Raw genomic sequence first — 13,613 nt, 5'->3', positions numbered from 1 at the left:
ATATATCTAGCATTCTCAAGGTTTTGAAACTTGAAAAAGTTACTTCCAAACTATAGAATCTTCTGCCACCAGGTTTTGCTACTTCTGCATGGCAGACTGTACACAGAACCTGACTTTGTGATGGGATGTGTGTGTGTGTGTGTGTGTGGAGCTTGTCAATCAACCTGTATTCAGCATATTCACTCAACCCACTTTCATCTCAAATACTAACAAGAGGTGTCCTGTGCATGGCGCAATCAGTTCCAAAGCTGCCACAATGGAAGTTACTGAGATGAAAAGGGAAAATCTGTCATGCAACAGAGCTTAAAATAGTAAGTGATGTTACTTCATTTATACGGAAGGTTGGCATCAGCACCTGGCATTTTTGGACAGCTGCCAATGCCCCAGAACGCTGGCAAGGGCAACCATTGACACTTACCCTGCCCTCCCCTGAAGAACAAAAAATTCCAGCCCAATGATTCAATCAGGTTCAGCAGACTGGATATAGCTGCCATTTTAATTTCATACTGAATTGGTCTAAGGCACTGTGAGGAAAATAGGCATTTATTTATTTCTGCAATTCTATGGCTGCATACATAAGATGGTAACATCTCATAACAATTTTTTCTAACAAAAAAAACCCTGGGATTTTAAAGTTTAAGCTCAGGCTAAAGCAAAGTTATTTAAAAAGCATGAAGGCAAAAATTGTGAAAATGGCACCAGGCAAGCCCTTCGATTAATGATGTTCTGTTACCAAGCTACCTCAGCCTATTTGTTACCCACCTCACATAACCTGGCAGGGCCACTCAGGGCAAGGCCTTAGGGTATATTTATATGGAGAAACAAGTGGTTCTTTGGGGGTAACCTAGTTGTAAGCCATTCCAGCCTTGCATTATGAATTAAAACAGTACAGATGATAGAGCCTAGAATCATAGACTGATACTTCCAAAAAGAAGTAACTTCTGCACAACACCCAAGAGTCCTCCTGCTATTCAGTGGGTCATCAGTTAGCTTCCAGAAATGCTTAAGACAACACCATATTGTACAGTAGGATGAAAGGGATAATCCACAAAATAAAGTGTTCCAGGAAAGATCTGTAGTCTCTCCCCCTTGACACATGAAAGGTACTTGAAAGCATTTTGTTTGTACTGCGCAAGATAACTAACCAACTGGACTGTGTCACATTTAAATCTATGCTCTACATATTTAGTAGTTTCAGCAGCTCTATCAGAGCTTGAGATAATTAACTCAGAATTCCAAGTTCTTGTTTAGATTAGTAGAGCCAAAAGCAGGTCATGGACCCAGGAAAGCCAGTGAAGAAATAGGAAGGATGGGGGAGATGAACTTGAGCTGATGCTCAGCCCCGCATTTCTTCACCAACTCCTGGGCTGAAGCTTTATTATCATGTGTAGTAGTTTGTCTGTTGGACTATGACTCAGCTACAGAAATCTACTGGGTGACTTTGGACAAGTCACACTCTTTCAGCTTCAGGAGAAGGCAATACAAATCTCATCTGGAACAAATCTTGCCACAAACACCTCATGACCTTAGTTAGGGTCACCATAAATCAGAAATGACTTGGAAAGCACATGGCAGTAAGTCAGCACAACAACAAATCAACAGCTGAGGAAAGAATTGGGAAGAGTTTCAATTTTGGAAAACCGCTCCCAGCCTCCTGCAGCACTTTGGGAGTTGCAGTCCCCAAAGGTAGCTTTCCTAAGTTCTGGCCAAAAGGAAAGTGCATTCATGAATTCATTCACTTATAATATTGTTCCCACCCACCCACCCACCCACCATTTGCTACAGCATGTAATGAAGTGGCCCTTCAGCCCCCTCTGGGCCAGGTTAAAAGAGCAGCCAGAAGCTGGAGGGGGGGAGTTGCATACAGGTCAGTCATGACCAGGGTGACCAGATGTCCTCCTTTTCCAGGACATGTCCTACTTTTCAATCTTCTGTCCAGGAGGAATTCCAAAATGTCCTCCATTTTGACCATGACTAAGTAGCACATTGAGTAGCACCATGTTTGCTGCTCCCCTTCAAGAAATGTGTCTACTTGGCACATTCATCCTCACTGCAAATATGGGGAGAGGATAGACCCTTCTACAGTTGTTTTTTCCTAGGAGCAGCAGCAGCAGACAAGACTTGCCCAAAACTTGGAAGCAAAAAGACAGCAATGATCTGCTTTAGGACACCAAGTAAATGTTGAAAAGTTTTCCCCTAAGCCTCAGCACAATGGGCAAATGAAAGGAATAATTTAAATGTAGATTCAGTCAAGGATTTGTTGCTAGTAAAGACATTGTGAGTAGCCAAGTGGGGATGTGGAAGAAAGCCGACAGAAAGAAAATCAATTCATTGGAGTTTATCAGACAAGGGGAATTGGAAGTATAATCCAATGGCAATCTGAGAGCAATCATGGGGTTTAATGTTATTGTGTGATAACCCACTACATGCAAATTTGGGCAATGGGAAGTCAGTCTGAGCACAATCATGGGGTTTCACGTTATTGCGTGATAGACTGCCACACAAATTTGGGCAATGGCATGCTATTTTCGGGCAATGGGGAGCCACTTCGAACACAATTCGCATTCATGTAAATTCGCTGAACTAGCGGAGTCATGTGAATGCGTTCTGGCCCCCCTTTCTTTTCATTCGAAATTAAGAGAAATTCCTCACGTGTGATAAAGTCCATTGGAGATGTGGTCCTGAAGGAGAGTGCTGAGCATACCATGGACAGCCAAAAAGACCAACAAATGGGCCCTTGAACAGAGAGCCCTGTTTAAATCTTTGAAGGGATGTCATATGTTTTCTGCTGCTCCAGAGAATAAGACCCGGAGCGATGAATTCAAAGCAGAGGAAAAGAGATTCCACTCCATTATTAGGAGGAACTTCCTTAGGGCTGTTGGGCAGAGGAAGACACTCCTTCAGAGAGTGGCAGAATCTCCTTCCTTGGAGGTCTTGAAACCGAGGCTGTGGATGGCCATCTGTCAGGGATGCTTAGAGTGAGAGTTCCTGCATGGACTGGAGGGCCCTTAGGGACTGTATTCTATGAAGGAGGAAGAGGAGAAAGAAAAGGAAGCTAAGGAGAAGGAGGATAAGAAGAAGGAAGAGAAGGAGGAGAAGGAGAAGGAAGAGAAGAGGAGGAGCAGAAGGAAGAGGAAGAGAAGGAAGAGAAAGAGGAGAAGGAGATGGAAGAGAAGAAAGAGAAGGGGGAAAAGGGAAAAGGAAGAAAAAGGAGAAGGAAGAGACGGACAATTAGGAGGAGCAAAAGGAGGAGGAGGAGGAGGAGGAGGAGGAGGAGATGGTGGCATGGCCTGGTGGAGGTGAGTCCTCCTGAGGGAAAAAGCGAGAGGAGGGCGGCGGTGCTGACCCAAAAGGCGCCCCGAGGCCGAAAGAGGAGACTCGTCCCTTGCTCTAGGCCTCTTTCTGGAGAGAAAAGGAAGAAGGGAGAAAGGAGACAGGACAGAAGCGAAGGGAAGAGTTTGCCTCAGAAAGCGCTGGCCAGGTCGGAGGGGCCGAGGAGGAGGAGGATGCTCCCTGCGCCCCGCCCTCCTCCGCTCTTGAACCCAGGGCCGCTCCCTCCTTCTCCCGCCTCCGAGGGAGCCCTCCCCGCTGAGGAGGACCAGACACCCTCAAAATGGAGGACACTCCAGAGGACAGGACCAAAGAAAAGCTACCAACCCTCTATCAACGCTTCTTAGTCCTTTGGGAATCCCTCCTGCAGAGAACGGAGGACCAGTCCGGGAAAAGGAGGACGGTGGGGAGGGGTCACCCTTTAATCCCCCGCGGGAAAAGCAGCCTCAAGGAGAGCAAAAAGAGATGCTCCTTTCTGCCTCAGGCGCCAAAGTCCAAGGAGAGCGCTTCGGAGGACCAGGCACCACAAAATGGAGGACAGGACACCCCCCCCCCCCCCATAAAGCCTCAAAGAGCCCCTTGCTTGCTTAGTCCTTCTCCGAAGGGAGGACCTTGGGGAGGCTGAAGAAGGCTGGGAATGGAAGAGAGAAGCCCTGGGAAAAGAGGAGGCCTGGTCCCCAGACCAAAAGGAGGGCTACCTGGGCCAGGGGGGCTGCGGGGGCCGGCATGGCTCTCCTCTTCCTCCTCCTCCGCTTCGCTTGGCTTTGGCGACTCCAAAGGACCAAGCCGGGCTTTTTGGCTCCCTACCGCCCTTTTAAATCGCTGGCCTGGAGAGCGCATGCGCAGGGCTGGGCTTTTTTGGGAGGAGTGAATGAGGTGATTTGGCTTTTCCCCTCCGTCTGAAGGAGGGTTTGTAAGACACACACACCCCCCCACCCCCCCAAAACAAGAACCCCACCCCAACTGGGCCAGACTGGACACGTCGCCTTTCCCTCCTTTGCGCCTTTGTTACCTGCCTTGGCTTGGGAGTCATTGGCTGCATCCACGCGGGAGGAATAACCCGGTTTGGCCCCACTTTAACTCTTTGTCTGGGTCAAGGCTATGGAATTCTGGGAGTTGGAGTTTGTTGTGGGCCCAGAGCGGAGCAGAGACTAACTGAGAGAAAGAAGTTGGCAGCGTGAGCTTTCGTTTCATAGGTCTGCCCCTGGCTTTCCAGTCCATTATATGCATCTGAAGAAGTAGACTGAAGTCAAGCTCAAGCTGCCAACTTCTTTCTTTCAGTTAGTGCCACAAGACCTCTCTATAGACTGGCACAGCTATATCTTTGAATACTGGTTGCGTGTCCCTCTTTTCAATGGAATTAATTCCGAAGTTAACAGACCTGCCCTAAAGACACATGTGCCATGATCCGATGCAACTGTGCTTAGAAATGCCTCCTTATATTCCACAGATATTTATCACAGCTGTATCTGAAGGCTTTCAGTCTCTGTGGGGGGAGGGAGAGGAGGGTGAAGGCAATGTTGATTTCTGTACAAAGGACTTGCACTGATGCCATCGTAGGGCAGGCAACAAGTTCCCCACTCCATGAAGGGTTTAAATGAAAATATACTAACCGATTTCATCACTGAACACAAAACAGGTTTATTCAAAACATTTCTATACTTTTCTCTATTTCAAAATTTTACTTTTGCTATCATTTTATTTCAGGAAAACAACGAACCAGCTCCACCCACAGACTCTGCTGAATAATAAATCTATTATTTATTACTTTCAAGCCTCTAAAATCAATTTTTGTTGGATTTCCAGGCACTAGAAGAGAAAGCAATGGCGTCAGAAGCATTTCCAGCCTTTCCCTCCTTTCCTCACCTTCATGGAGCCCACAGGCAGCATATGATCTCTGTTATTTAACAACTAAAATCTGAGCAAGAAACTGAGCTGCCAGTCATAATATTGTTTCAGATATATTTTGGGAGTGGCAGGTCTACCAATAAATACTATTTATCCTTGAAAAATGCCACACTCCTTACTTGACAAACATGACTTCTTAGGAATTTAAGGCTAATTCCCCCCCACACACACACACACATACACACACTATAGTATTAACTATCTTCAAGTAATTAAACTAAAATCCTTGTAAGTCACACTGGATTACTTTTTGCAATGTCATATAAGATATCAAAAGCTTCTAGTAATGGTACTATAGAAAGACTGATGAATGTATAACAACAGTCTCCCATCCAAGTACTAACCAGGGTTGGCCCTGCTTAGCTTCCAAGGTCAGACAGGATCTAGTACCTTTAGGATATTTAGGACACATCTATCTATCTATCTATCTATCTATCTATCTATATATATATATATAATACCTTTCATTACCCATTTGGCAAATAAAGTAGAAGTAACTTGACAAATATGGAAATCATGCTTCAGACATTTTGGAATTTGGGATAAGGATGGAGAAATAATTTATTATTGAAAAACCGGGAAGTGAAGCAAGCTCTAACTCATAAATTAGTGGATTTTTACTAGTTTGGATTTCCTCCCAGTTGTATTTCTTTTTGTATCAATCCTCACAGTCTTGAAAGGAAAAGAAAGAAACAAATGTTCTGACAAAAGTGTGTTTGCCTTCATGGCTTAGAAGTAATGCGCTAGAAGTAACTTTGTTACCTGCAAAATGCTACTTTTTGGAGTAATAAGGTAACAATTTTGTCCTTTTGTGAATAATGTAGAGACTGCTTAAAGCATTTTTTTTCTTTTAGAAAAATGTAATGAGTAATATTTACTTATTACTGCCAAATGTTTCAGGGGGAATATGTTTTGGGATTTTTAGGCATTTTTCTATTTTCAGTATATTTTGGGAAATCATCCCCATTCTAATTCAGAAACGTACTGTGTAAATAATGTGGTACTAATGTGGTGTTCCTCCAGTAAGTAGCAGCAGGTAACCTCTTACACTGTATAAAATAATGATGTGTGTGTGGTGTATCTTCAAGTTGCCTGTTGACTTATGGTGACCCATTAATTTTATGGTTTTCTCAGGCAAGAAATACTCAGAAGTTGTTTTGCTAGTTCCTTCCTCTGAAATATAGCCTACAATACTGATTCATTACTTCTTTAAAATAACATACCAGCTTCTGCTTCAGGGATGTGAACATTGCATGTACCAAAGATCTTCAAGGGAGTAACCTGTTCAGCAGCTTCAAGTGGACTCATCTTGAATGCAAGGGTTCTCTGCACCTAGCAATTTCTTGTTCTAGTACTCTACGTCTTCTTCATTAGCGCTCTACTATTGAACAACTGTCAGGGAAACAGAGCTGAAGAAGAAACAAAAGAGACGATAGTATGTGCACCAGGAGGAATCAATAAAGGATCTTACTCAGTGAACTCATCTTCTGCTTCCATAACTTACGGAGGGCTGAGTTTAATTTTGATCTTAATGCCTGACAAGCTTTTAGTGGGACAGACAACTACTACAGAGAGAGACCTCACAGATTTGAGTCCATGTTTTCTGCCACCCATCTGCCAGTTGCAAATGATAAATGGACAGTTTGTTTCACCTCCATGCATATTTGCATGAAAATTAATTTCACATTTAGGTCCATTTAGATCTTCTCATAGTGTGAGTTTGTTTCAATTCTTTATCCGTATGTGAATGTGAACCTTCCCTGAACATCTGCGTGACCAAATAGATGTTTGTGCAAATAAATCCTCATAAACAGAAGCACACATGGAAAGGTTGGAAACATCTGTTTCCCAATTAGACAAGCATTCACAGATATATAAGTCAATGGATCTAGGACCATTTATATTAGCTCATGACTGGGCCAGGACATAAGCCAAATGTGCCTACTTCATAAGGTACAATTAAGAATGCCACATATTATTTGACTTCTCCCCTTCCCTAGCATCTTGTCCTTCACACTTTTCATTTGACTTTTGAGCAATGGCACAAATGCCACCTTGTTTTCCACACTGGACAGCTGTTCAGTCCAAACTGCTTGCAGACCGGAACCCAGATTGCATGGGAAAATCGTGTGAAACATCTGCACTTGCAGTCATACGAACCAATGGGAACAAATCCATTGGCATGGCTCTCTGAGACAACTGAAGGTTGCAAAAACTAAAATAAAATAAAACTCAGCACTGTTTCCCGTACAAACTCCACATGGTTTCCAGCTCTCACTCTGCAAGTGAACAGAGCTGGATTCTATTTATATTTATAAAAAATAACAAGAGTTCAGAACCTGTGAGGAGAGATTTCTAGCCAGGAAACGTCATTTATTTAGTGTCTGAGGAAGGTAGATGGAGAAATGTTAATGCTAGCTGCTTTCACTATGCTCTGAGTTCCAGACAGAGCTTGTATTTTTCAATGAGCCAAGGCCAAAAGTGCCCACCTGCAGCAAGGACTAACATGAGGTCATCCTCACAAGGTGAAAGAGTCAGTAGCAGGGTGAGAATCAGAATGGGACAAGACTACTACTGAAAGGGCCTCTGTTGACAATTAATCATCTTGCTTTTCAATTATTACTAAATCCACTAAAATGAGATCCTCAAGTAGGTCCACAGGCTATATATTAGCTCTGCCCAACTCTATTCCCCTTTCTAACAAAAATAGTCGTCATTCTCTCTGATAGCCAACTCAGTTGGTGGGAGCCAAAATAGGAGCCATGGAGGAAAACTACACATGGAGGAGACCACATTTTCTCTGAAATAAACATGCATCCACTAATACAACCCCATCTTAAGACTTAATTGTCTCCTTAAAGCCAGCATGGTACAGAGGGTTTGAGTGTTGGACTAGGACAATGAGAGACCAAGGTTAAAATCCCTGGTCAGCCGTGGCGATCCAGTGGATGCCCTTGAGCAAAGGACACTCTCTCAGCCAAACCTCCTCAGAATTACTCTTGCCAAGGAAACCCAGTGATAAGGTTACTATGGTCCAAAACACACTGCAGAAATAATCCGGTTTGAGACTGCTTTGCCCTGACTCAGTGCTAAGGAATCTTGAGAATTACAGTTTATTGTGGCACCAGAGCTGTCTCTGACACAGAAGGCTAAATGTCTCACAAAACTATGGTTCCCGTAATTCCTTAGGACAGTTAAAGGGGTCTCAGACTGGATTACTTCTACAAAGTGTTTTAGACCTCTAGGTCAGAGTGAACTTGAAGGCATACAACAACAGCAACACTCACGCTTTCACTTTCCCCCCATTTTCTTCATTCAGGAAAAGTGAAAGAGCAGCAATGCCACGGCACATGAGGCACAAGTTGAACCAACCCTCCTCTATTTGGACCCTCAGCCAACTAGTTTTGCTCTGTGTGGGCTTTTCCCAGGCTAAGCATCACCTAAAGGACTTTCAGAGATTCCTTGAGGAAGAAGCCTAATGACATGAGGAGCTGTGACCTGCTCCTGACATGGTCTTACCCACCCACCGGCCCCTGTCCCTGGTTATCTAGCCTGCAAAGGACTTAAAGGGATAGAATCCAGACTTTGCCCCTCAAAAATTCTCCACTCCTGTTGGAATATAACAACAACCAAAAAAAAGAAGAAGAAGAAAGAAATCACATATTCCAAATCATTACAGTGGTCCAAATAGCACTTTAGCCATTTGATTCAGGCCCATCAGTCATATTTAGCACTTAGAAAACATACTTTTTGGACCACAACTTCCAGAAATGAGCAGAAAGCATGGCCAAAGAGATTGCCCTATATATTTTACATACAAATCCAGGTAAAACCAACTTTCTGGAGCAGTACTTTGGACCATTTTGTACAACTTTGACTGGATCATGACTACTGAATGTCACACTCATCCTGAACCAAGTTTTCTGCATTAAAGGGCTATATACTCTAGGGCCCAATTTGGAATTGTATGCATTGACTTTCAGAAACTGGGCATAAGATACAGATAATTGTCACAGTTTTTTTCATTTTGTGTATACATTTGTGGTTGGAAAGAATACAGTTGTTTTAACTTGCACGAAATCAAGGAGGAAGGATAACTGTCAGATCAGCTGCCCCTGCCTGATTAGATGACTTCATAGATTTCTCCATTATCTAAAACTGACAAGCCAACAGAATTTTTAGTTAACCAAGCCATCAAGATATGACTCTTCCTCCTCTCAGTTATGACAGTAAAGCAAAACAGCTCTCTTAAACCACTGTCAGTTCCTGCTTAGCAGTGAAAAAAGTTATGTGTGCCAGCTCCCTCTTCCCTGGTACTGTAGTCCTGAATTGAATTGGGAGTGAGGTCTGGGTTTTGGGAGGGGTTGTTACAAAAATATAGAGAGATGATAGCTCAAATCATAGGTCAATATTTCATCTAATTCAGTCCTAAATATCTTTCAAGTTATCATGTTGTGACGGGGGTCTAAACCTTAGCATCTCTGACAACTGCTAGTTTTATACTAGAAATTCACTGTTTTCATGCCAGTTTCATGCACTGTGTGGAAGGACAGCAAGATTTTGACTGGCATCCTGTTAGTGACAAACACTAAGGTACCACCAACATTTGTCTTCTTCTTATGGCCACTGTGGAAATAAGAGTTCAATATGCAATGACACCCACTTATTTCATGCTAAGGACTCCAATTTCAGTCATTTAGCAACTGATTGGGAATAAGGAGGGGTATCAGCAGAGAATCCAGCTATGTCTCTATAGCCAGACACATTTCAATGAAGATGTCCTCCAGAAGCTCCCAGGAATCCCACAGAGATCCCAGAGAATGACACCATTATCATGCATCTGGCTATAAAGAAATAGCAGGATACTTTTCTGCCACCTCCCCACTTCGAGTGTCCATTGTCCACCAAATGTCTGTGTTGGGCAGCCTGGTATCACACAGGAAGGGTTTTGGGGAAGTGAGGGGGAGACAAGGCAAGTTCTTTATGCTTCTTCTCTTGATGCCAGATCTTGTCCTATAAGCATCTGGCCACTCCTGTAGGCAAAAAGAAAGCAGCTGGTCCTCTGCATCCTCACAAAGGCAATGTGCATAATATTCTGGGCTAGTCACATTAGTTTTTCACCTGAGATGGAACTCCTTTGGCAGCAATGATTTGATCACCATTGCAGCCATCATTTGAATACGTTTGGTGACACCTTCAATCTCCTGCCTTGAAGCAGCTGCTTCACTCTGTCTAATGTTAGAGCTCACCTCATTACAAAATATTTTCAGAAAACAAACAGGGTTTGGGACATAGTGCTATCTGTGTTCTGGGAGTGTGGTCTTAGTACGGCTGCCCTGGATGGTTGTTTGAGAGACTGCACTGTGCAGACTAGTGTTTTCCCATCTCCCATCACACATGGAGCCCTTTGACACTATACAATTACAGCATTATAATTCCCCTTTAAGTATCATGGCAATATCTTATGGAATCTTGGGGTTTGTAGTCTGATGGAGCACTTGAGCTGTCCAGTTCAGAATTCTACATACCTCTCCCTAACTGCAAATCCCAGGATTTTATAAGGGGTTGCCATGACACTTAAAGTGGAATCATATAATTGTATAGTGTCAAAGAGCTCCAAGTAATCAACTTCACACTATACACTTATGCAATGCCTCCATGGATGACATTTGTCCACAAGACAGAGAACACAATATCTTGGTTTAAACTTACACTGGATTCCTGCTGCCATTTGTTTTTAGTAAATACTGGGAAGTCTGTTAATGACATATGCTCAGAATTGCTCTTCACTGTAAGATATTAGAAAACACGCACATCGTAAGCTATTTTAAGCATCCCACAGCACTTCAACAGCAGGGTCCTTGACACAGTCACAGCAGACGTCTGCACTCTTGGGCTAATCTTGCCTTGTCCTCTAAACAGGAAATGTACCCTCAGCTCAAGCATTTTTCTACAAAAAGGAAAACTAGGCCAAAAGTTCTCAAAAATTAAAGGGTGACTAATACTGGTCTTCTGCCTTCTCTGGGAAGTAGGAAAATTCAGACACTACCAATTAAGTCAATGAAGATTGCTGGGTGTCCATACTGCAGCTATAAAAATATCAAGCACTGATCCAGTTACCTAAGTATGTGTTTGGAAGTTATTTTTGCTTATCAACCTTTCAACACTAAAGGATGAACAAAACTGCTTTGCAGCACCTTAAAGACTTTGTTGTTGTTGTTGTTGTTAACTGCCCTTGGGTCAACCCCGACTAGGGATGCCATAACCCGACGGCCCCTGTGACAAACCCGCTTTTGGGGGCCCCCTCCCGGTCCCGGTCCAGTTTGGCCCCCAGCCCCCGGTTTGGGGCCCGCTCAGCACCAACCCACCTTCCCCTGCCTCCCCGCGTGGCCAGGCCACCCACTTCCTCCTCCTCCTCCGTTCGGAAGCAAAGGAGGAGGCGGTGAGTGGGGGGAGGGTGGCGGGGAGGTGGGGAGGGGGCGCGGGCGTGCGCAGGAGGCGCACCTCCTTCTCCTCCTCCTCCGTTCCAAGCCTCCCTTCCTTTCTCCCTCCTTCCTTCCTCCTCCTCCTCTGCCTCCCAGCCCAGGCCCAAGCGGAGGAGGAGGCAGAGGTGCCTGCCTGGCTTGGTGCTCCCTGCGCATGCGCGTGCGCCAAGGCAGCCACCCACCGCCTCCTCCGCCTGGCGCGCCTCCGTGCTGGGCACTTCCTTGGGCCCAGGAGGCGGAGACAGAGGAGGAGGCTGAGGAGGAGGTGGCTGGCTGCCTGCCTCCTGCCTTGGCATGCGGGCGGGGGGGAGCACACCAAGGCATCCACCCACCTCCTCCTCCGCTTGGGCCTGGGCTGGGAGGCAGAGGAGGAGGGGGGAGGAAGGAGGAAGGAAGGAGGGAGGGAGGAAGGGAGGAGGAGGAGGGAGGAAGGGAGGGAGGAGGAAAGAAGGAGGAAGGAGGAAAGGGGAGGAAGGGAGGAAGGAGGGAAGAAGGAAGGGAGGAGGAGGAGGGAGGAAGGAAGGAAGGAGGAAGGAGGAAGGGGAGGAAGGAAGGAAGGAGGGAGGGAGGGAGGGAGGAAGGAAGGAAGGAAGGAGGGAAGGAGGGAGGAAGGAGGAGGGAGGAAGGACAAGGAGGAAGAAGAAGAGGAGGAGGAAGAGGATAGTGATGATGATGAAATGAGCCAGCTTCTGAGGCGCGACCAATGTAAGTTGCTCTCATTTTTACAAACTCATGCACAGTGGAAAAAAACCAAAGTCCCTTGACCAAGTACACACTTCTGAGAAGAACAGTTGAATCCAAGGGCAAACCCACTTCTTGTTAAACCACCTTGACATATTCAGTATGAAACCCAAAGAGTTTGATTATGGAATAGGCCTCTGAAATATGCAAGAGGCCATGTTAAGTAAAGCCATGTTCAATGCCCAAATGTGCTGTTTGGAATGGGGGGAGGGGGGGTGGCCAGAAAGGGAAAGTACATTTCTGTCATCTGTCTAGGAATAATGGCCAAATGTCCTCCATTTTGATCATGCCTAAGAAACATGTATTTATATTAACATTTTTTTTAAAACCATCAAATTTTTCCATGTGTCCTCCATGTTTAAAAAAATGTGCCCTCCATTTGAAAATTTTGTCCTACATTTGTCCTACATTTGTCCCAGTTTGGAGGTCCAGACTTATGGCAACCCTAACCCCAACTCATGGTGACCTTATACTTTAAATACTTATACCTTAAAACTAGCATGTTGTTGGTTTGGGAGAGGGTTGGTTTTGTTTTTTGCATAAGCCTTTGTGGACTGATGCCTACTTCTTCAAAGTACATGGGTGGGACATTTCCAAGACCCCCTATCCTCCACTCCTCTGCTTAGATCCTGAAGCTTCAGGCCCCTAGCCTCCTTGGTAGAAACCAACCATCTGGCATATGGTCTTCCTCTTTTTGTACTACTTTCTACCTTTCCTAGCATTATTATGTTATACTTTTATCCTTTTCTAATGAGTCATGTTTTCTCATGATGTGGCCAAAGTACGTCAGCCTCAATTTGATCATCTTGGCTTCCACAGAGAGTTCAGGCTTGATTTGTGCTAGAACCCATTTGTTTGTCATTTTGGTCATCCACTATATCCTCAGCACTCTTCACTGTCCAGCTCTCACATCCGTACATGGTGATGGGGAATACAATGGACTGAATGATTCATGGGCGGGATACAAACTGCCATATAGTACGTATTCTATACGTACTAGGGTTAGGAAGGGGCAGTGCTTCCGCACCCCCCTAACCCTAGTACGTATAGAATACGTACAACATGACGGCGCCCCTTCCACATGGGGGCCACCATGTTTACGTACTGGACGCATAGCGTCCAGACGTGTCGCGGCGCCTATGATGTCGC

The 13,613-nt window shown here is 44.8% G+C and overlaps 1 protein-coding gene across 1 annotated transcript in view; it reads right to left on the bottom strand.

Annotated features, from left to right (window-relative positions):
* Positions 1–4,088, bottom strand: part of SLC45A3 (solute carrier family 45 member 3) — a 70,833-nt gene extending 66,745 nt beyond the window's left edge. The window contains exon 1 of the mRNA XM_089514505.1: positions 4,029–4,088. The gene's annotated coding sequence lies outside the window, so the exon portion shown is untranslated. The remainder of the gene's footprint in view (positions 1–4,028) is intronic.
* Between the last annotated feature and the right edge of the window lie 9,525 nt (positions 4,089–13,613).

The sequence above is a fragment of the Sceloporus occidentalis genome, unplaced genomic scaffold (genome assembly GCF_023333645.1).
Source record: "Sceloporus occidentalis isolate IW3139 unplaced genomic scaffold, rSceOcc1.0.p SCAF_3, whole genome shotgun sequence".
NCBI lineage: Eukaryota > Metazoa > Chordata > Lepidosauria > Squamata > Phrynosomatidae > Sceloporus > Sceloporus occidentalis.
This window is presented reverse-complemented; position numbering and strand designations above follow the sequence as displayed.